At 43.3% G+C, this 24,377-nt stretch overlaps 1 long non-coding RNA gene across 2 annotated transcripts in view; it reads right to left on the minus strand.

The window, feature by feature from the left end:
• Positions 1 to 2,282: 2,282 nt before the first annotated feature.
• The window catches only part of LOC106609520 (uncharacterized), a 34,958-nt gene continuing 12,863 nt past the window's right edge, over positions 2,283 to 24,377 (minus strand). The window contains exons 2-5 of one of the 2 annotated variants that reach the window (XR_006770665.1): positions 23,977 to 24,085; positions 17,934 to 18,031; positions 4,403 to 4,470; positions 2,283 to 4,231 (exon numbers count right to left, since the gene is read on the minus strand). This is a non-coding gene — a long non-coding RNA (uncharacterized lncRNA). The remainder of the gene's footprint in view (positions 4,232 to 4,402; positions 4,471 to 17,933; positions 18,032 to 23,976; positions 24,086 to 24,377) is intronic. The other variant, XR_001329709.1, reaches the window with a different exon arrangement.

The raw sequence follows: 24,377 nt of genomic DNA on the forward strand, positions 1-24,377 counted from the left end.
ATGAGAGGCTTTGAAGGCATTGGTCGCCATATTCCATAGTCCATCTGTAAATAGCCCACCCAATCTACCTACCTCATCCCCATATTGTTTTTATTTACTTTTCTGCTCTTTTGCACACCAGTATCTCTACTTGCACATCATCATCTGCTCATTTATCACTCCAGTGTTAATCTGCTAAATTGTAATTACTTTGCTATTATGGCCTATTTATTGCCTACTTCCTCACGCCATTTGCACACACTGTATATAAACTTTATTTTTTTCTATTGTGTTATTGACTGTACGCTTGTTTAATTCCATGTGTAACTCTGTGTTGTTGTTTGTGTCGCACTGCTTTGCTTTATCTGGCCAGGTCGCAGTTGTAAATGAGAACTTGTTCTCAACTAGCTTACCTGGTTAAATAAAGGTGAAATAAAAAAATGTTATAAAAAATATTGGTACTCCTCAGAAGGCACAGTCCTCCATAGGAATGAAGGTATGCTATAGCATTTCACAAAAATGTTTCAAGGACATAATTACATGTATTTAAGTATTTCCTTGTTGTAGTTGGGACAGTAACATTTGCACTCTCTAAAAACTACTTTAAGGAATATGTTTTTATATATTATTCATGTTTATGTCTTATTTACATAATATAATTGTAAAGTATGCATTAAGGTGTCTGTATTAGAATATACTTGTCAAAACGACTGTAGACGTTAATAAATGCATTTCTGTAGCTTAAGAAATCTTTTTTTTACAATGGAGGAGTACCAAAATGGCTGTGTGGTGGCTTCCAAACAGCATTCCCCTGTCAGTCATTGTTTAAACGCCAAATGTCAAACTAATTTAGGCCTTTCATCTAGTAGAATTGGCTGCATGCTATTGAGGAAGAGAATCGTCTTTTCAGACCCATGTGTGTTTGACAGCAACTGATAATCCGCTGGCAGGACAGGCTGTACCAAAAATGAACAATTGGCGGGAAATGCAATTGTGCATTAGATGACACATTCTCAGTATATGTGAGTCCTAATATGCTGACATGTTTTGCTTTACTGCATCATTTTTACTAAACAGTACATTCAAAATAGTGTGTACTACGATTAGCAGCCAATACAGTATGCCGCTTTAGTAAAAAGTAGGCAAGACAGATTTCGGACATGACCATTGAGTATCACTTTCTGAATTAATGGGGAAACAAATATACACATGACTCTGCCTGCATTTACTCAGGTATCCCAATTCTGATATTTATTTACCACAAATTGGTCTTTTGACCTATCACCTCAGATCTTTTTCAGAGCTGATCTGATTGGTCCAAAGACCAATTAGTGAAAAAAATATCCAAATTTGGCTGCCTGTGTAAATACAGCTTAATCCTTCTTTGACTGGCATAGTTTAGGCTACATTTGGCTCATCCTGAAGTTGTTTAGCATGCGTTTCACTCGCTGGGCTCATCTGAATCAATATTTATCAGAAGTTCAGGTTTAATTACGAACTCCCCGAACACACTGCCGAAATTCCACGGATTATCCAATTACCATTTTATTTCCGTGCTGACAAACAAGTGGGCTTCTTTGCGTTCCGCTAATTGCGGTAAGAAGTGGAAGCGGCGCTCGGGGGAAAAGGCTATGAGGAGGAATTGTTGAAGAAAGGAGAGAAGAAATAGAAAAGAGAATGTGCGGTGTGCCGGCAGCAGTCGGATTTCCTCTAGTTTCATCATGAAACCACAAACTGGATCCCCCAGACAAATGGCTGGTGTGTGTGGGCGGGTTGCTCCCAACCACAGTGAAGAAGAAAAACATGCTGGTCTTCTATCAAGTTTCCACTTTAACTCAATCACTCACTCCAGACTGCTCCGCTCCACTCTGCTGTCACGGTTCGCCTGTCCCTGAAATCACTCAAACTCTCTCTGGCTTTCCCTGACAATCATGTCCGAAATATTGTTTGCCAAGCCAGTGTCAACTTTTTACCCATCAATATTGCCTTGATTTATTTTTTTTATGACAACACATTGGCACAAATGTATCAACATTTTCCTTTGACAATTTATGAAAGGATTCAACACAGTGCTCTTACAAGTGTTAGGGGTCAAAGGTCATGATTGGGTGTGTTTTTTAATTGCTATTTACATACGAAATGAGTAGGAATTTAGACTTTTCAACCCCTGCGACAGCCTTTCAGCATTTCATTTGAGATGTTGCGAAAACAATGCTTTGGTGTGTGTGTGTGTGTGTGTGTGTGTGTGTGTATCATTTAAATAACAGTGCAGATGAGCAAAAGAAACAGATCGGTACAGAAGGTTGGCTGAATGCATAATTTATTAATCAATTCGCACCATTGAAAATATGAAAACAAATGAAGAACGGCAACAACACAAAACACAAAAGAGCATTATTTATTACAGGAAAATCAAAGTCTGCCAGGAGATAGATTCTTAAAAGACAGAGATGCATGTATATACATACAAAGACTTTATATTAATGCATCAACTCAACTCTGCCTCAGGCAGTGAATCCATTGGCAGTAATCTATTCCAACATATTCTCCCTGAAAGCGTTGAGGTCTATAGAAAACACTGTCAATAATTGATGCTCCTATCATGTGTTGTGATGTAGATTTATAGTGTGAACATTCATGTACATTAGTGAGGGTGTTGAATTATTACACTTCAGCTATGATGGCAGCTAGAAGTAGGTTTTATGAAGCACATAGAATAACATTTCACGCTTTACAATGATTCATCTCAGGATTCTAATGTTCATCCTATTTGGGGTTGGGAACCTGGACGAAACTCACCTCAGTTTAGATGGATGTAGTGGACCTACCTTAGCTTGAAGTATTCCATCCATTTGTTAGCAGAACATGGCTTCCCTTTTCTTAAGGATTTCTTGAACAAGGTTGTTTGATAACCAGTGAATTACAGACTAGTTTTGGACTATATCTTAGGACCTTCTTTGGCTTTGTTACAGCCTTTAGTACTGGGCCTTTGTTGGTGGGTCTTTGAGAGTTGCCATTCTGTTTAGGCCTATGTGTTTGGCATTTCTGTTTAGAAGTAACTTAACGGTTGCATGTAGACCTAGAGTTAGACAGTAAACTCCACCATAACTTCACCGCAGGGTATTTGCTCTGTGTGGAAAAGGAAGCCTTGGCTCTACTGGCCTGCACGTTGACCTCTCACCGTGTGTTTAGTGGCTTCTATCCCTACATGAACACATCTATCCTCACGTAGGAATAAAAAGCCATAAGACACAGCAGCAATCTCACAGGAGGAGGAGGAGGGACGGACATCACCTGAAGGAGGGCAAGGAAGAAAAGAGGGGGAGGAGGAGGAGAGGAGAAACCGGTGCTCGGAAACTAGTGGAGGAGGAGAAGAACAGTGGGGCAGCCGGGACGTAGGGACGGGGGGAGACACACAGGCAGGGACATTGAGGGAACTAGCTACTAGCAGGGAACAGTCAACATGGACAAGTGGAGGCTTGGCTGGACCGTGTGTGCATTACTTTGCGTGTAGATTTTCACTAATACACTTCTCGTCAGATCTCAAAGTGTAACTCATCTCCTCTCCTCTGTTTGCGTGTGAGAAACTGCCTGTTTATGTGTCGGTTTGTCAGGTGATTGACATGTAGATTTCATTGACCATCCTCACTCAGGACCTCTCATGCTCAAACCATTAGGAATGCACCTCGGTTTCCTTCCTCACTTATGTACCACGACTAAGTTATGCCTGCGTGCGGGTTATTGTGCGAGTGTATTCGTGCGTAAGCCAGGCACACGGCGATAAATATGCATGACTCTCTGCCGCTGATATCCTGCTTTGTATGGAAATGAGCTTGTGTAAGTTTAATAATGCAATCCCGGTGGATTGGAAAGCCGACACGTTGCAGAGCGGAATTTTAAACAGGGCTCTCCGCCTGTGGGCTCCTCATGGCTGGGATCAGATCTGGCTCTCCGTACAGCAGAGACACCATGAGAGCCTTCCCCTCTGCAGCCCAGGGCTCTGACATGGGGGCCAACGTTAATGAGGGGTACAAGAGAGGGAAGGCCAACTGGATTCTCATTGAAAGCCACTGTCACAACTAGACCGCTGTGTGGAAACAGCAGGACTGAACAACAAGGGACTGGAGTCAAGTTGGTGATGGGAACTGGAGTCATGTGAGGTTGAGTTCGAGCTGGATTGGAGCTTTTAAACTCCTAGGGCATGATGGGATTCTTGGGATTCATGGAGGGGGAGCCCAGCACATCTTGTGACCTGTTTTTAGAAAGAGGGAGGATGGGGGGTTACACAATTGCAGGTACAGTTATCAACATGGTCAATGCTTAAAATATTATATAGACCGATAACCTCGCTCTATCTCTATAATAGATGTCTTCAGAAGACATGACTAACCTGTATGTGAGATGGTGACACCAGCCGACCCACCTGTTAATGTGATAATTGCTGACATGTTGGTCGCTGAAACAACTTCTTCCAAATGATTTTGTGGGGCCCTGAAAGAAGAACGGAGGGATAGATTATTATAATTATTATATCAAATAATATAAATGTAATGCTGTGACAGTTACTATCACCATTTCTAAACATCACTATTGTTAATGGCAGCAGTAAAAATTGAGTTAGTAGTACTGCCATTAGCAGCACAATTGAAGCCTCCTATAAGACCCTATGGACCTCGTTTGATAGATGTGCAAAAAATAGGTTCTCTTTTCAAAGTGTCCTATTTTTTTCCCGTCTCAATTTTGTTCCAAATGGTTCAGTATTACATGGCACACAATGAGCAGTGACATATTTATTGTAAAAAGATCGATTGATCTGCCTCAAACTGGCGCTATTGGAGAGACAGATTGCTCAAACATTTTAGCTCCAATAGCACTACATGACAAATGGGCTATTTACACAACAGATGAATAATGACTCACTCTAACCATTAGTAGTGGACTCTGGAACTACCCCAAACTGCAAAGGCCTTGCCATCTATTAACATGTTGTACATGAATAATTAAACTCCTATAAAGTGCTAATTAACGTGTAATTTATGTACTATCCACAGATTTGATTGGGTTCTGGCTCTGATGGATCTTTGGGTGCGATTTCACAGTGGGAACAGATGTATACTCGCGCATCTGAGAGAGCTACGGTTGCTAGTGATCATTCCCACCCCACTGAGAACAAAATAGCCCTCATATATCCCTGTAATCTGCATTAGCACTGGAGCGGGAGCCCCGAGACAGCAGCTAGGAGGATGAGTAATGGGCTACTGCTGTAATGGCTGCCCCTGAGCCACACCCCAAAACCAAACCAAACTGCATGCAAGAGAATAGGAGATGTTAGTAGAAGGAAGCTCCCCTCAACACTGTTTCTAATAACCAGCATCTCTCCAGCTATTACGACATGTTTCACGATGATACACCCGTTGAGCTAAAGACCAAAGAACACATCCAAGTCAGAAAACTGCCCTAATACTGCAAGTCCAAAGAAATCATGGAGCAACTCCTCACACAGACTACTGCACTCAATAATTCAACACAACCAAGACCTGGCCTGAAGACCCCTTCCCAACTTAGCCGACAATTCTCTGAAGAGTCTTTCCTGCAGCAAGATAGGACAGCCATATCTGATGTTGGAGAAGCCAAAGCCAGCATTTCACCCTTGAGGATGAAATAGCCTTCAAAATTACATGATAAAATGCTCTTAAAAATCAAATCTGTCCTCCTCTGCAATCTTCCATTCAGCTTCTTTCTCGTTCTCTTTCTACCTCTCGTTCTTCATAGCACTCCCACTCCCTTCGACTCCTCGATAAGTGAAAATATTTTACAGTAGGCAATAAAAGGCTCATCAGGACAAGCTGAAATGATTTCTTAATACGATGGCTTTTTAATGAGGACTGAACGAGACGGCCGTGTGGCTGATGGCAGGTCCCTCTTTATCTACGAGGGCAGGGCAGGAGGACTGATGGCACTTAAACACTCTGGCTGGCAACCCTCTCCACGGTGTGTGTGTGTGTGTGTGTGTGTGTGTGTGTGTGTGTGTGTGTGTGTGTGTGTGTGTGTGTGTGTGTGTGTGTGTGTGTGTGTGTGTGTGTGTGTGCATGCGACTGTGGATCATTGATTGGCTTTTATTCAGCCTACTCCAGTCATAATGTTTTACTCTGAAAACCTGCCTCCTGCATTGTGAGAAGAGAGCTCTGCTATGATATATCTACCATATGATGACAATGTTATGAAAGACAAAAATATTGCAGTTAAAGCTGCAATATGTAACTTTTTGGGCAACTGGATTAAATTCACATAGAAATGTTAGTTATAGATCTGTCGTTTTTGCTTCTTTTACTTTCGGTTTAGTACACCAGCTTCAAACAGCTGAAAATACAATATTTTCAGTTATTGAAAAAATATTTCACAACGATTTAGATGGTACAATGATTCTATACACTATGGTTGCTTGTTTTGTCACATAAACTGAAATTAGGCAAACTATTAGAATTTTAGCAACCAGGAAATGGCAGAGTGATTTCTACATAGTGCACCTTCAAATTTCTCTGCCTGTTGGTGAATGACTCGGCAGAAGTATAGCATTAGGTTACAACTAACATAACCGTACATGCTGCATTGATTCCAACTGGAAAAGTCTAACTTTGTTTGTAGAATTATTTTCTACAACATTCTTCTATTCTTCTATGTGTGTCCTTATTCAACGTTATTTGTTATCCTCTCACATCTCTCTCTTTCTTTCATTTCTCTCACTCTCTCTTTCCTTTGACAGCTCTCACGTTGGATGAGTGGTCAGAGTTGGCTGACTTTGCTATGAAACCTGGAGGTCAGATTAGAACCAAGGCTTCACGAGAGGAAGAAGGGGTGAGGAGTAGCAAGACGGAACGGAGGAGGAGAGAGACCCCCTGCTAGGCAGACAACAAAACGTGTTTGCGAATCGCCCGCGTGGGCGTCCCGCCAAGCCGCCCCCCCTCACATAATCAGAGCCTGGTGCGGACACAAGGTCGTTTCAACACCGGCTACGCCTCCCCAATTAGCATGCAGCCCGTGGTGCGGCCTGTCTGGGAGAAAACACGTGCATGGCGCGTCGCTGCCCTAATGAGCTGCCAGTCAGCAAGGAGCAGGCGGCAGGCGCAACGTAAAAACTTTCCTGGAGTTTTTGCGTGTGATCTCAAGGGCGGAAGAGGACACTCTAACCTTGAGTCCAGCCGTCCAACCATATACTCTGCAGGTCACCCTGTCAGCTCCTTTGGAGAACAGGTGCTAAACTAGTTCTGCTATTTTACTCCACAACTCTGCCCAAAGGTCCTCAGAACTGTGTCTGAACCACTACAGCACTAGAACTTCCAAAGCTCTGTCAATATTGCTTATACATATTTGCAAAGGCCCTTTCCAAAGACACAAACTGTCTTTGCATGTTCTGTCCCATTGACAAATAGCATATTAAATGTCCGTTTTCAACTGAAAGTGACTCTCTGTTGTGAGCCAGCTATACAGCAGTCTTCCTGTTGTGTTTGAATCTGTAATACTTTACATCTTGTTTCAGAATACTGTCCTTCAGCAGTTTATCAGTCTGCATCAAGTGATGATGTGGTCTACACAGAGTAACAGCAATAACCCATTCAGGCCAAGTACACCGGAAAGCCTCTGTAACTGGGTCTGTCGCTAAGAGACGTTATTTACACACAAAGGACAATATTTAGACCTGAGCCGTCTCTCTCTATGCTGAGGATCGATGGTAGGAGGCAGTGGGGGATCTTGACTAGATAGAGATGTTTTTGGGGGCTAAGTGAGTGTCAGCTTTCCTAGAAGCTCTGTAAACCGTCTGGACCGTTCATGATTCAACATTTCGCTAAACAAACACACCACATATTGCCCATTATTCCATTCATGTTTTATGTTAGACACCTACTCTTTTAAAACCCTAACCCTAAAGGAGTTATCTGTCTCAGAAAGTGTAGCTTAAACCATTTGTAATGAAGTATATATCAAACCCTGTGTAATGCATAGCGGGTCATACAGAATATTCCTTGACTATTCATAATGGTTGGTTAAACAGATCCGTAGTCTGTGACTTTGCCAAATGTAGCATAACCCTTACGTCACCCTTTAGTATGATACATACTTTGTTTAGCTTTTGATTCCAACAATGATCTGCGACTGTAAAACTTTTTTTTTAAGTCTAAAGAAGATCCACTGTAACTCCTGTTATGGGATACATTCGCCAACCGTCTGGCATCATTGGGCGCCGCTGAAATTGATTGAAGGGTACGTTTCAGTTTTGCCATCACTAAAGACATTTGCCAATTCAAACAATGAAAACAACCGTAACAACAGCTGTTGGTTTATCAACATGCCGTGGCGTGTTACAAGCATATAGAGAGCTGAATGCAAAGCTATGGCTTGCAGGCCCACAAAGTGTATGCATTGGTATATTACACTGATATATTTTAGTAAGAGAGGGGATGTAAGGAGGATAATTATCCAACAGAATCTTCTGCTTCCCACACGTTTGTTCCAGATTCATCCTCCACACCAATCTGTCAAGACAATCTGCTCGATTGCCTTGCCCAAAGTGTGATCAAACAGCCTGAACCAGCAGACTTGGAAAGGAAATATAAGAACTCACTAGTTTGACACTCCTTTGAACTCTCAATAAAGCACAGTGTCATTCTCAAACATAATAATTGATTTGTTTATTTGGGCATAAATGACTTAATTCATTAAATCATTTCTTCATCCACCTCACTGAAGACGGAGGGATGTTGGAAGATGTACTGTTATCTAATGGGACCATTTCTGATAGGATGCAGCAGGTTTATAACATGCTGACAGCACTGAATAACAAGAGTACAATAACACAATGAGTACAACATTAAGGTGCATGTAAGTTTTATGTATTGTATTATTAAGATGGACATTATGCCATGCTTAATGTACCCTATGAACCAATGTGTCGTGCCCTTTACTGCTTCAAATGCTCTGTAACAGTTTCCCATCATTACATAATCACACTACTGAATGGCACATTTACAATCAAGGCTATTCAAAAGCAAGTCACGCCTCGTAAAGCCCCGACGGAGTTCGCTAACTGTCTTTTTTGTCATTGCATCCACATAGCGCCGGTCCCTGTCGGCAAAGGGGTGTTCTGTTATTGCTGAGCCAATCACCCTGCTGACTGTTTGCTGGCCCCTATTTCCCTGCCACTAATCTGCCAGCTCCCTGATGCAGCCGCTAAATCAGCTTTCACTCCTGAGCTGCCACCCCATGACGACGCAAGGAGCATCCCAAGGGCACCTCGCGGAGCAGCCAGAGCCCAGGGTTTCCATGGAGATGTGAGCGTTAGGACGTGGATGGGCTAATGATGCCGTATCTCCACTCTAATGGTTCTGGCAAGAGGCCAGGGTTATTAACACCATGAGATGACCCTAACAAGGAGGTCAGCCAATGACGGAGGGCCTCTACTGTCCAAATACACCTACTGTCTACTACGTGTTTTGCGTGTTTGTGTGAGTGACAAAGAGAGCTTAGTTTTAAGGAATACAGAATGTTGAGGCCTTACAGCTCTCAGAATATATTACAACTCATGTGTTACAAACACAATCATCTTTGATACATGTTATACCAGGGTTTCCCAAACTCGGTCCTCGGGACCCCAAGCGGTTCAGTTTTAATGGTATAACACAGGGTTTCCCAAACTCGGTCCTCGGGACCCCAAGCGGTTCAGTTTTAATGGTATAACACAGGGTTTCTCAAACTCGGTCCTCGGGACCCCAAGCGGTTCAGTTTTAATGGTATAACACAGGGTTTCTCAAACTCGGTCCTCGGGACCCCAAGCGGTTCAGTTTTAATGGTATAACACAGGGTTTCTCAAACTCGGTCCTCGGGACCCCAAGCGGTTCAGTTTTAATGGTATAACACAGGGTTTCTCAAACTCGGTCCTCGGGACCCCAAGCGGTTCAGTTTTAATGGTATAACACAGGGTTTCTCAAACTCGGTCCTCGGGACCCCAAGCGGTTCAGTTTTAATGGTATAACACAGGGTTTCTCAAACTCGGTCCTCGGGACCCCAAGCGGTTCAGTTTTAATGGTATAACACAGGGTTTCCCAAACTCGGTCCTTGGGACTTCAAGGGGTTCAGTTTTTTTGTTGTATTTTTCACCCCTTTTTTCTCCCCAATTTCGTGGTATCCAATTGGTAGTTACAGTCTTGTCTCATCGCTGCAACTCCCGCACGGACTCGGGAGAGGCGAAGGTCAAGAGCCATGTGTCCTCCGAAACACAACCCAACCAAGCCGCACTGCTTCTTGACACAATGCCCATCCAACCCGGAAGCCAGCCGCACCAATGTGTCGGAGGAAACACCGTACACCTGGCGACCGTGTCAGCGTGCACTGCGCCCGGCCCGCCACAGGAGTCGCTAGTGCGCAATGAGATAAGGATATCCCTGCCGGCCAAACCCTCCCTAACCCGACGCCGCCCCATGGGCCTCCCGGTCGCGGCCAGCTACGACAGAGCCTGGGCTCGAACCCAGAATCTCTAGTGGCACAGCTAGCGATGCAGTGCCTTAGACCACTGTGCCACTCGGGAGGCCCCCAAGGGGTTCAGTTTTAATGGTATAACACAGTGTATCCCAAACTTGGTCCTCAGGAGCCCAAGGGGTTCCGTTTTAATGGTATAACACAGGGTATCCCAAACTTGGTCCTCAGGAGCCCAAGGGGTTCCGTTTTAATGGTATAACACAGGGTATCCCAAACTTGGTCCTCAGGAGCCCAAGGGGTTCCGTTTTAATGGTATAACACAGGGTATCCCAAACTTGGTCCTCAGGAGCCCAAGGGGTGCACGTTTTGGTTTTTGTCATAACACTACTCAGCTTGATCAAAGCTTGATGATTAGTTGATCATTTGAATCAGCTGTGTAGTGCTATGACAAAAACCAAAACGTGCACCCCTTGGGCTCCTGAGGACCAAGTTTGGGATACCCTGTGTTATACCATTAAAACGGAACCCCTTGGGCTCCTGAGGACCAAGTTTGGGATACACTGTGTTATACTGTGTTATACTATACTATTAAAACTAAACTAAGGAATACTTTATCTTCAGAACAGAATTTAGTGTCCATTGGGCTATAACAGTGTGAAATGTTGTTGGTAAGAATTTCTCCACAGGATCGAATGGAGGGCTTCTCTCACAACTTGAGAGGGACTAGCGGTGAGAGATGTAGCTAAGAAGTGAATAAACTCAGAGGAAGGTGGTATGATTAATATGCGAGAAGTTACGGCTAGCACACAGACACACTTAGCCCCCCGTTATCGAGAAGCACAGATGTGCACAGCCACTTCCCAGCCCTCCCCTCATCCACATCCATCAGAGAAATGCACCTTGGGAGATTGAGAGGATGGCACCGGCGCCAAGCCCACCATCTGCTGTCATTTAGAGATAAATGACGGCCTAAACCTAGGGGGAGCTCTCCATCCGCCTGTCTGGTTCAGCTGCCAGCCCCCGACGTGGTGACGGCTCCGCCCAACCTTCGCTTCCAAAATCGATGTCTGAGACCCTGGCTGTCAGAATGGAGTGCACCTCGGAGAGAAACTCAGACTGGCTTTGGTTGGCCGAGCAATGTCTTTTCCTCTGGAGGGTTGGCAGTTGGAACAGCTGCACTGCCACTGATGCCACTTTGTAAAGGTACTCACTAATACCTTACAATTGGTCAGGTTTATCAAGGCAACATGATCATATTTTGTGAATTATGCATCTAAACAGCTGTACGTTAGAACTGTATGTAAGGAGCACCTTGGGGAACATCACTGCTCTAGGTCTAGGAACATCCTTTGTTCCCTGGGAAAAGCACTAAAGTTCCAGTTAGCTAAGTCCTCACACTGACTCTGAGCCACTATGTCACCGAGCCACCAAGCCATAGCAGTCTGCTGATGGGAGGTTAGCTTGATTAATTTTATGGATTTGGAAATGAGCCGTGGTGATAAGGCTATCGCTCCCTCATCTGGGGCTGACGGGGGCGTAATTAAACAGATAGCCAAAGATGATGAGGAAACGGTCTGGAAAGCCTGGGGAATATGAGGGCGGAATCGTCGGCTCGTTTACGCAGGCGGATGATTAGATTGGCGCTTAATTGCCGCCTATGCTATTTTTAGGGGATCTGCTCACATGAGGCATTCCCCCACTCCGTCATCTGAGCGGTCAAGGTCAGCCCACTGCTCCCCTACTCAATTGTTAAGGCTGTGTCAAAGGGATGGGTGGTAGGCGATATTGAGAAAAGGTGCCCACGAATCTCCACCCCACCCCCCCCCCCATCACGTCTCTGCGAGATGTCTCTGAGATTGGGGTCAGGAGTGGGTGAACCGCAGCCTAATGGGAAAATCCAGGATGATGGCTTGAAATGGCATGGCGGTGCCTAGTGAACTTAAAGCACCCCCAGGATCAGTTATCTATAGCAGAACTGTGCTTGTCAGTGTAGCTTATCGATCTCTGATATCGATCTCTGCTAGAACTGGTTGACCCCTCTCCCGGTCTCACTAAGAGTCTCTGTATTCCAATACTGCAATGGTCCTAAGCAGAATCACCTGTGTTTCTCTCTGAAACCTATGTTCTTTCAGAATGCATATAACAGTATTCCTAGGGTTGTAGAGGCAATATTTTGTCTACACTTAGTCTACGTTGGTTTTTCTTCCAACCTTATCTGATACACAAGTTGTGCATTATCTTGATAGATGTATATTACATATCCTCTTACCCTGGTCTGTTCTCTATCTAAACAACCAGATACATTTCAAGAGGAAATGCTTTGCTCTTGCAATAGAGGAAGAGAAAGTACACTATCAGGCTCCTTTGGGGTGCATACTCAATAGAACTTTAGCTACCTCTGGTGCTGAACCACACCTTTCTGCAAGCCAGAGAACAGAAGAAAAAGTCACTTGGGTATTGGAGCCACACAATAGCACTTATTTGCAAATTGAACAGTTCCTATAGTGTTGGAGCAAACAGAAGGTTTGGGTGGTATTACTGAAAGAAAATAGTTTGATAAATTGTCCCCTGGCTAGATCAATATCATAGCGTGATTGTTGCGCCATAGCATCAAAGACCGCGAGACAGAGATGGATAACTGGATAACGGCATAGATGCCATTGTGTATTTCTCACTAAAGCTATTGGATGAGAGCTTCCTGAGCAAAAAAGTCATCAGGCAAGGCTATTGGGTGAGGTGATTTCATACATACGGACACATGACACGATTGGAGGGTGCGAGTCTTTCGAGAAACAGAGAGGACGATTGGATGAGACAGACGTGAAAACGTGCTGTAGACGTCTGTCTCATGCTCACGCTGTCTGCCTGAACGGCCATGGTGTCTGTGCTGCATGCCGGTCTCCAAAAGGCTCTGCGAAATGCTAAAGCCGTCCATAAAACCATAATCCCGGCTCTGCAGACACGGAAGACAATAGAGCTTTATCACTTTGGGTGACACTCTCTGTGTGTTTCCCAGCATCCTCCGGGCTTATCGCGCCACGGCACCCAGCGTATCGTCCCATTATCCCAAGCACCGGGGCAGTCCTTAGAGCTGGAGAATGAGCCGACTTGTCAGACAGCAGTACAAAGAGAATCTGTAGAGCCATGGATTAGAGCGATAGAGATAGATAGATGCAGGGAGGGAGAGAGAGATGCAGGGAGGGAGAGAGAGAAAGTCAGAGGGAGAGTGGTGCCTAGAGAGAAAATGAAAAGGATGTTGAAGGCGAGTTCCACCTTATACCTGTCGGGGAAATTCTACACAGGGACAATCACATACCATTTGCAGTCGTTCAGTGAATTCTGGGCTGACCAACTGAATTGTTACTAAAGGTAGCAACAATCTTTAATCAATCAAAAAAACAAGCAAGCATTCAATCAATCAAACAGGATGAAAGAGAAAACACTTTATTTGTGCAATAAAGTGTGATTGCAGAAAACCCCTCCTCTCCCGGCCACAATCACTCACACACACCCGGACGCCAACTCTCGTAGAATCCCAATATCACCAAAAAGCTATATGGTGCAGGCGAGCACGCACGCCATCCCAAGATCCCACACTTCATTACGTGCCCAGCCAACCTTGACAGGAGTAAATCGATGCAGGATAATAGCCAGCAGACGCCTCCTCCCTCCATCCCACCCGACGGTTTTATCAGCACTGCAGATCATTCCACTTATCAGACTGGGCCAGTAATAACCCTCCCATATAGCGTCTGTTGTGATCACTGACAGCTTGGCTCTGCTCTGTGTGGTGACAGTATGTATATGTTAAGCTCACTCTCCTGTTCTGTCTGCCGTGTGTCAGACTCCTTTCAGTTTGGGGCTGTTCTGTTTGATGTATTTTCATCTGAGATGTTTGTGTCTGTGAATGACAAAAAAAAGCCCTGCACAAGGTTAATGCTACCCAGTCTCATGCGTTCTATTTTCAACAATGACATGGGGATGGGTTTGGATGCCTAATTGGCTACAATTACAATTATAAAATGCATGTTTATAACATAGCCTATATCGGGACTTATCAAATTCTTGGCGTATCTCTCTTTAACTCCACTATTAACATTATGCATCATTCAAATGGGAGCAAATTTCTTTGAGTGACAGTTAAGGCATTTCCAATAACCAAACGGAGGGGTTTTTCTGTGGAATTAAAAGTGAACAAATCAGTTATGGGGATTTGTTAAGATGTGAAGAGGGAAAGGAGGTAGAGTAGAAAAGACAGAGAGTCAAAGGTCAATATCGCAAAGTTTTGTGATATTAGAATTAAATAAAGAAAATGTCTGGTGTGGAGAACCAGTCAGTTCTGTCAAACAAACCAATTCAAAAAAATGTAAAGACATTTCTTAAAACAAAATACGGTAGTGGGAAAGAAAGGGAATTCAAATATTTCAAAGAGCTGTCAAAAAGCAAAGCAAGGTTTGCTCAGGTGATGATGATCTGTCAGCAGAGTATTTATCAGAATTATTATCAAAGACGGCATCCTTTCACCTAACCAGTGGGAAGCAAAATCCCAACTGAAGGTCTTATCTATGATGGAGAGCACGGTTGGTGAGTCTTTAAAAACATTTTTTTGTCATTTTTAGCAGACACTTTTATCCAGAGCGACTTACAGGAGAAATTAGGGTTAGGTGCCTTGCTCAAGGGCACATCGGCATATTTTTCACCTAGTCTGCTCCGACATTCAAACCAGCGACCTTTCAGTTCCTGGCCCAACCCTCGTAACCGCTAGGCTACCTGATGTCCGATCTCATGGTGTCTCAAAGCTCTAACATTTCTTGCTATCCTCATTCCATTCCCTGGCCGGAGCTCTGTGTAAATACATTTAAAATGCACCCTTCCTTTTTCCTTTCCCTGAGGTAATCACTGCTAGGCATGACTAGATTGGTGTAGAAAACACCACTATCTCCTGACAGGACGGGGACTAAATAAATATCAAAAGACTTACAAATAGTAAAATATCACGTCGAAAGAAAATTGTTCTATGAATCAACTGAAAGTCTAAAAACATAAATGTAAAAGCCTACAACACATAAATGTAAAAGAAATTCAATCACTCTTCAGCTGTTTAGTAAGTAAATTCCACTGCAGCCGGGCTAGATGTAAGGTAAACCTATCCAAGGCTGGTGTTGATGCAGAGTTAATATTGAAGCAGCTGCAACTCTCAGTGAGGCGGACATTAACATGGGGAGGGTGATCGAGGGGGTTCTCCAGAGAGGAGGTATCTAATGAAGGAACATCGCTCCTCGACATCTGCCTCCCCCCATCCCCGTTTACACCCCTCCCTCTGCCGCAGCAACCCCATCGCCTCCATCTCTCCCTCTCCCTGTTAGCTATGTTTGTTTTGAGAGTATGGAGAGTATGAAGGAGGGGTGCCCCCCCTCCCAACACCTTCTCCCCAGGGCTGCTCATAAACCCACCATCCATCTCCATTATGCCCCAGAAAATGCTGTTTGTCACTTTGTGGGGATAAAATAATCAATATGTCTTGTGGGGGCAGCGAGCGCATTAGAGGAAGCAAATTGATGTCTCTCGCCCCAGCGCGCCTCTCCAGCACACTGCACCCCAACTAATGGGAAACCTCACAGGTCTGGCAGACAGGGACACATGGCCAGTGTGTGTGTGTGTGTGTGTGTGTGTGTGTGTGTGTGTGTGTGTGTGTGTGTGTGTGTGTGTGTGTGTGTGTGTGTGTGTGTGTGTGTGTGTGTGTGTGTATATGTGTGTATGTGTGTGTATGTATGTGTGTGCACGTGACTGAATAATTGAGTTTGTGAGCAGGCCATAGGGAACCGGTAAGTAATGCATTTGGCCAATGGGTTTGGCAGTGTGGCTATATAACTGTATCTCTGTATGTATGTGGCTCCTTCTTCACTAAGCCTTAGCTCTACTAGCCATCTGGTACCAGGTCTCTGGGCATGTCTCTCTGTCTCAGGGCCTCCACGGAGCACCTTAAAGACCACCTCCCAGACTGACACTACACTGTCAGGGCCAAGAAACCCCCTCCCCTGATTGGTGCTTTGCAGACAGGAGTGACTCCCACTCACGTCTCATCACCATGTTCCTAGAGATCTCACACAGCAGAACCCATGTGGTCTTAGCTCAGGTGGTCGGAATCACAAAGGTCCAAGTAAAGCCTGCCAACATCTTTTAGAATCTATCATAATAAGTCTCTCTCCTCTTCCTGGAAAGGTGATGGTGGTTTCAGTCAGCTTAAGACACTTGTCTTTAACAGCCCCAACCCTGGGTAGGTTGAGCCAAGGTATGTGTTTGGGTGTCTCAAAGATATAGATTGGTCGCAAAATGAGAAAACACACACACACACACACACACACACACACACACACACACACACACACACACACACACACACACACACACACACACACACACACACACACACACACACACACACACACACACACACACACACACACACACACACACACACACACACACAGAGAATCATTCTCAGAATCTGTCAGAGCTCAGAAGGCTATGTGTCTCATTCCAAGCTCTGGATGGGGGCTGGCACCACAGGATATTATATTATTCATCTATTCGCTGTTGAGGGCTTCAGGGCCTGTCAATCACAATTTACCTGGGCTGTCCACACACTCCCACTCCCGCCAGCTCCCGCTAGCTCCCCCCTGCTCAGCCACACACGCACACACGCACACACACGCACACGCACACGCACACGCACACACACACACACACACAACAGCTCTGAACACCTCTATTTTGCACATTTCCCTTAGTTGTAGTCCTTGATCCAAGCAAGGTGATCTAGAGATTACGTCCGCCTTACAATACAAACCTGGTTGCCTTCGAGCAGCCAGCAAACAAATTCATCACACAGACTCACAAAGGGTTGACATTGCAAGGTCTTTTGGGAGGCATGTAATAGGGAGGAAATAGGATTTTGTATATTTATGAAGCATTCTCTTGAGTATTTTTCATTATAAATGGAATATTTTAAATGTTTTAAGCACCATATTATCCAATGACTTTCAGAGATTAGACAATTAACAACTTTACTTGATTAGAATATCTAATTTCATGCAGCAACAAGAACACAATTCAAAGTTGAATATTTTAAAACTTTACAATCTACTGAAAAATATGTTTTTTTTTAAGTAAGCACAGATCCACCAGGAAAAGGTGGATACTTAGGCTGTGTTTACACAGGCAGACAAATTCTGATATTTTTTACACTAATTGGTCTTTTGACCAATAACATCAGATCTTTTCACATCAGATATTTTTCAGAGCTGATCTGATTTGTCAAAAGACAAATTAATGATTAAAAGATAAGAATTGGCTGCCTGTCTAAACATAGCCTAATCAAACCTTCTTCACAGTTAAAATGAGTTAAGATGATGCAGTAGGTGGATGAATACAGACTAATGGTTTCAGTATTGATGCACACAGACACACACATGATGACACACCAATGGTAGAGCTGAATGGTCCTCGGGGCCTGTTCTGCTCCAGTCGATGTCAGTCTGTACCACGCACCGTCCATAGTAGAATATGAACATCAGTCTACCTCCATAACAAAAACAGAAGAGACCCATTATCAAAGACAGTAAGACATCTCTTATCTTTATCATAAAAACTGTATACTCTACAATCCCTTCCATATAAATTCAGAACACGTTATCTAGCAAGTGCTATTATCCTACCATCTATCTCAAAGGGAGGATGCGAGCAGATTTGGATCTCATTCTCTGGTTGCTGCTGACAGCATGTTTGCATGGCCATTTGTCTGCCTGTCCCTACCTGACTATGGCAATATGTTAAGACTGTCACATAGAAACCTGTGCCTGATTGATGATGACAGCATGTTTGGTTTCTCGTCTGTCTTTATGTTCTTTGCTGATGATGATTAATGACAAACAGTTGACTGTCATGACATATTTAAGATTATAAACTGGGTGGGTCGAGTCCTGAATGCTGATTGGCTGACAGCCGTGGTATATCAGACAGTATACCACGGGTATGACAAAACATTTATTTTTACTGCTCTAATTACATTGGTGACCAGTTTATAATAGCAATAAAGCACCTCAGGGGTTTGTGGTATATGGCCAACATACCACGGCTAAGGGTTGTGTCCAGGCACTGCGTTGCGTCGTTCCTAAGAACAGCCCATGGCCGTGGTATATTGGCCATATACCACACCCCCTCGGGCCTTATTGCTTAAATAGAAACTGATGATGATTAGGAGAAGTTCTCACTGGCTGAAAATCCAGGATCAGCTTGTGTATAAGTAACTGCTAGATTGTGTATAAGCTGTAACTAAGTACAATGTAGGTATTATATAGCAATTTGCAACATGCATTAGTTTGCAAGTAATGTATAATAAATTATGTGCTGTTCAGTTCCAGTGGTAGAGCAGGTGCAAATTGGTTTCAGTGAAAGAGACATGACAGTGTATGTAAGGGTTTAGGTGAAAGAGACATGGCAGTGTATGTAAGGGTTTAGGTGAAAGAGACATGACAGTGTATGTAAGGGTTTAGGTGAAAGAGACATGGCAGTGTATGTAAGGGTTTAGGTGAAAGAGACATGGCAGTGTATGTAAGGGTTTAGGTGAAAGAGACATGGCAGTGTATGTAAGGGTTTAGGTGAAAGAGACATGGCAGTGTATGTAAGGGTTTAGGTGAAAGAGACATGGCAGTGTATGTAAGGGTTTAGGTGAAAGAGACATGGCAGTGTATGTAAGGGTTTAGGTGAAAGAGACATGGCAGTGTATGTAAGGGTTTAGGTGAAAGAGACATGGCAGTGTATGTAAGGGTTTAGGTGAAAGAGACATGACAGTGTATGTAAGGGTTTAGGTGAAAGAGACATGGCAGTGTATGTAAGGGTTTAGGTGAAAGAGACATGACAGTGTATGTAAAGGTTTAGGTGAAAGAGACATGGCAGTGTATGTAAAGGTTTAGGTGAAAGAGACATGGCAGTGTATGTAAGGGTTTAGGTGAAAGAGACATGGCAGTGTATGTAAGGGTTTAGGTGAAAGAGACATTATCATTCTAGTATACAACATAAAAAGCTTCTCTCATGTCAAGTCATTTTTGTGATATCCCCATAATAATTTCCGTTCTGATGGAATAAGGAGCAATGTTTGGCAAAGGTGCCATTTTCAAGAAGAAACATTTTGTTCACATCACAGACAGAATAAGATCGAGACGCCGTAGGGTAAATCTGAGCTTTGGCTGATGCCGACAGTGAAACTGTGGCAATTAGAAAAACAGTGTGTGAGTTGGCTGGTGCATGCACCGCTGGGCACAAATGAGTCTAGCAGCCCGGGTGACACAGGCAGGCTGTAGCGCAGACGCCTAAGACACGCCTAAGACTCCCATTGTACCACGGCTAATCCATTTCCACTCTAACATGCTGCTGCCTCCGACTGAGGCATCCAACTAGTCGTTTCTCTCCCGTCTGTTGGGCCTCGTTCCGGTCCAAACTCAAGCTGTACTGGGATCTGTGTGAAGCTAACATGATGGCTCGGTTAGTGAAATAGTTACTGGTTCAGGGACTGTCCACGTTTATTGTTAAGTTCAATGAAAAGCTTTAAGACTGGTGCTGATTATGATCGTAACACCTCAACAAATGTGGGTGTAATATTCGAAGCAGAGCAATACATGCACCATGCACAGACTCAATAATAGTACGTTTGAACCGATACCAGCGCAGTGAACATTCTTTAGATGACTGAAATATCCAAACGCTCATTTCTCCAGCATAAGAAGAACATACTCTGTACCTCAACAGGGAGTTGTGTGAGGTTACTGGCTTTCCTCTCGACGTTTGATGCTGACAGGTGGCAAATCAACTACAGCGCATCCTCAGCCGTTCTGACACATGGCAGCATCAAGTACCCTGCAGTCAATGTGAGATGATGGGAGTTTCTCTCTAACCAGTCGAGTATGAGCATCAAAGCAGCCACAGCAATATATTGTACAGAGAATTAATACTGCCCTTTCAACTTAACACCATTGTAACTCCTTGGAGATATTAGCACGTCTCCAGTCTGGTATCATGAATGGGATCATGCTCTTCATCGCTTATAACATGTAACCCCATTTATTCATTCTTTCAAACACTGCCCCAAAATCTATTCTCTACAATTCATTTTGGTGATGGAGTGGATTTTGTACAGACAATCTGGTCATAATCGGTAGACCTATTGTCCAAGTTAGTAGTTCCTTTTCACAGAGTTGAATAATTCAAATGATTGTGACAAATACCTAGCTGGATGTTAGTCCAAACAGAGGCAGATATTTTAGCAATAGCAATACCTCCCATGAATGAATTTCCCTCACTAGAGACAATAAAACTAGCAGAAATTGTCCCCCTCTATGTCATGGGGGCTCTAAAGCTGGTTTAAACAGTCCAGAGCACGGGGGCTCCCAAAGCCAGGTAGAGGCTTGCAGATACCTTACAAGGACTCACAGAGAGGAGACATGGTGCTCTCCTAATGAAGCCCTTAGAGACAGACAGGAGTGACATACATGTACTGCCTTTAAAAGCTCCCATCGAGACTGGAGGTTGGTCCTCCACTTTTTTTTTGTCTCAATAATTCTATTTTTATCTGCCTCTAGCCTTCCCCCGCTATAGGCCCGTGACTCTGGAAATGAGAAGAAAGTGTTTATTACATTTAAAAAATCATGGAGGTCCTATTTCAAAGAAAAATGTGTTTTGGCCAATTTCGGACTGTCTCTGTCTAAGCTGGTCCCACTTTACAATAAGTGTCCCTCAGACCATGTTGAGTGTAATTACGATTGTGAGTTAATTTGTAAGTCCTTGGAAAAGGATGCATGATGCAAACAGGTATTAATGTGTAACAATGTATAACTAAACTGTAGCTGTCTATAGAACGACCATGTAAATGCATAGTTACAGTTTGATTGTGGTTTATTCTCTTAAAAAGTCAGCAGTAGACCTGGGTTCAACTACTTGTTTTGTTATTTAAAAACGTATTTTCTGTGTGTTTGAGTATTTACAAATAATGTGACCCGAATCCACTACTTCTATTGGAAGTATTTTAAAGTATTTTCAAAGACTTATTTAAAATACTATTTTGAAAATACTTGGGTTAAATGCATGGGAGTGTAGTTGAGTTAGTGTACTTGAGAATTTCCAAAAACATTTCATTATTCAACTACTTTTCAAATAAAAATATCTAAATGCTTACTTCCAGAGGTCTTAAAGTAATTGAAATACCCTAAATAGTATTTAAACCCAGGTCTGGTCAGCAGTAAAATTACCAACAGACCAACATGCTTCTGACATACCAAAAGATGACCAGCTGAGAGTCCACCACATCTCACATAACATCAACAGTCACCACATCTCACATAACATCAACAGTCACCACATCTCACATAACATCAACAGTCACCACATCTCACATAACATCAACAGTCACCACATCTCACATAACATCAACAGTCACCACATCTCACATAACATCAACAGTCACCACATCTCACATAACATCAACAGTCACCACATCTCACAAAACATCAACAGTCACCACATCTCACATAACATCAACAGTCACCACATCTCACATAACATCAACAGTCACCACATCTCACATAACATCAACAGTCACCACATCTCACATAACATCAACAGTCACCACATCTCACATAACATCAACAGTCACCACATCACACATAACATCAACAGTCACCACATCTCACATAACATCAACAGTCACCACATTACACATAACATCAACAGTCACCACATCTCACATAACATCAACAGTCACCACATCTCACATAACATCAACAGTCACCACATCTCACATAACATCAACAGTCACCACATCTCACATAACATCAACAGTCACCACATCTCACATAACATCAACAGTCACCACATCTCACATAACATCAACAGTCACCACATCTCATATAACATCAACAGTCACCACATGTCACATAACATCAACAGTCACCACATCACACATAACATCAACAGTCACCACATCTCACATAACATCAACAGTCACCACATTACACATAACATCAACAGTCACCACATCTCATATAACATCAACAGTCACCACATCTCACATAACATCAACAGTCACCACATCTCACATAACATCAACAGTCACCACATCTCACATAACATCAACAGTCACCACATCACACATAACATCAACAGTCACCACATCTCACATAACATCAACAGTCACCACATCTCACATAACATCAACAGTCACCACATCTCACATAACATCAACAGTCACCACATCTCACATAACATCAACAGTCACCACATCTCACATAACATCAACAGTCACCACATCTCACATAACATCAACAGTCACCACATCTCACATAACATCAACAGTCACCACATCACACATAACATCAACAGTCACCACATCTCACATAACATCAACAGTCACCACATCTCACATAACATCAACAGTCACCACATCTCACATAACATCAACAGTCACCACATCTCACATAACATCAACAGTCACCACATCTCACATAACATCAACAGTCACCACATCACACATAACATCAACAGTCACCACATCTCACATAACATCAACAGTCACCACATCTCACATAACATCAACAGTCACCACATCTCACATAACATCAACAGTCACCACATCACACATAACATCAACAGTCACCACATCTCACATAACATCAACAGTCACCACATCTCACATAACATCAACAGTCACCACATCTCACATAACATCAACAGTCACCACATCTCACATAACATCAACAGTCACCACATCTCACATAACATCAACAGTCACCACATCTCACATAACATCAACAGTCACCACATCACACATAACATCAACAGTCACCACATCTCACATAACATCAACAGTCACCACATCTCACATAACATCAACAGTCACCACATCTCACATAACATCAACAGTCACCACATTACACATAACATCAACAGTCACCACATCTCATATAACATCAACAGTCACCACATCTCACATAACATCAACAGTCACCACATCTCACATAACATCAACAGTCACCACATCTCACATAACATCAACAGTCACCACATCACACATAACATCAACAGTCACCACATCTCATATAACATCAACAGTCACCACATCTCACATAACATCAACAGTCACCACATCTCACATAACATCAACAGTCATAGGCTACGCTACACCATCAGCTATTGTTTGCTTTCGATGCAGTGCCCCCTCCACCCACTCCCTGCCAGGGTGTTGTGATATGAGATTATAGATTAACAGGCTGTTCAAAGTGACTGCTACTTGCGACTTTTCTGATTGGCAGAGGGAAAATCAACAAAATAAACCTCCAGCCAAGGACAAGGTACGTCAATAACTGCCAACCTCGGCTTAGAGGAGCTTATAACAGGGTCTCATTTCCTATGTTAAAACAACGAGCCTGGAGACCGGCTCAGTGCAAACAACAGAACAAGAAGCCAAATCCCACTCACCTTCATTTTGAACACGTACAGTTGGTGTTTTGAGCCACAGTAAATATTAGCATTACAACTAGTGGGATGCTATCTGACTGTTTCGCTGTCGCTTGGTTTCCAGAAGCCTCTGTTAACAAAAGCAGAATAGACAAAGAATGTACTATTTTATGTGTATGAGATTAAAAAAAAGTAACAACCTAGAATGTGCGTCAATGTTTAGGTAAATCTGGACACGTCCTTTTGATGTCTAATGCGATCTGGTATAGCCTGGCAGTAACAGCAGTATGCCGTTGTTAAATTATGACTATGTATGCTACAGTATACACTATAAAAGCAAACTCGAGATGTGCTGACATTATGTGGTCACCAAACACTTGGGATATTGCAAATATCAATGTCGGTGTTCTACTTGTGTAGTA

This window comes from Salmo salar, chromosome ssa07 (assembly GCF_905237065.1).
Source record: "Salmo salar chromosome ssa07, Ssal_v3.1, whole genome shotgun sequence".
Taxonomy (NCBI): Eukaryota; Metazoa; Chordata; class Actinopteri; order Salmoniformes; family Salmonidae; genus Salmo; species Salmo salar.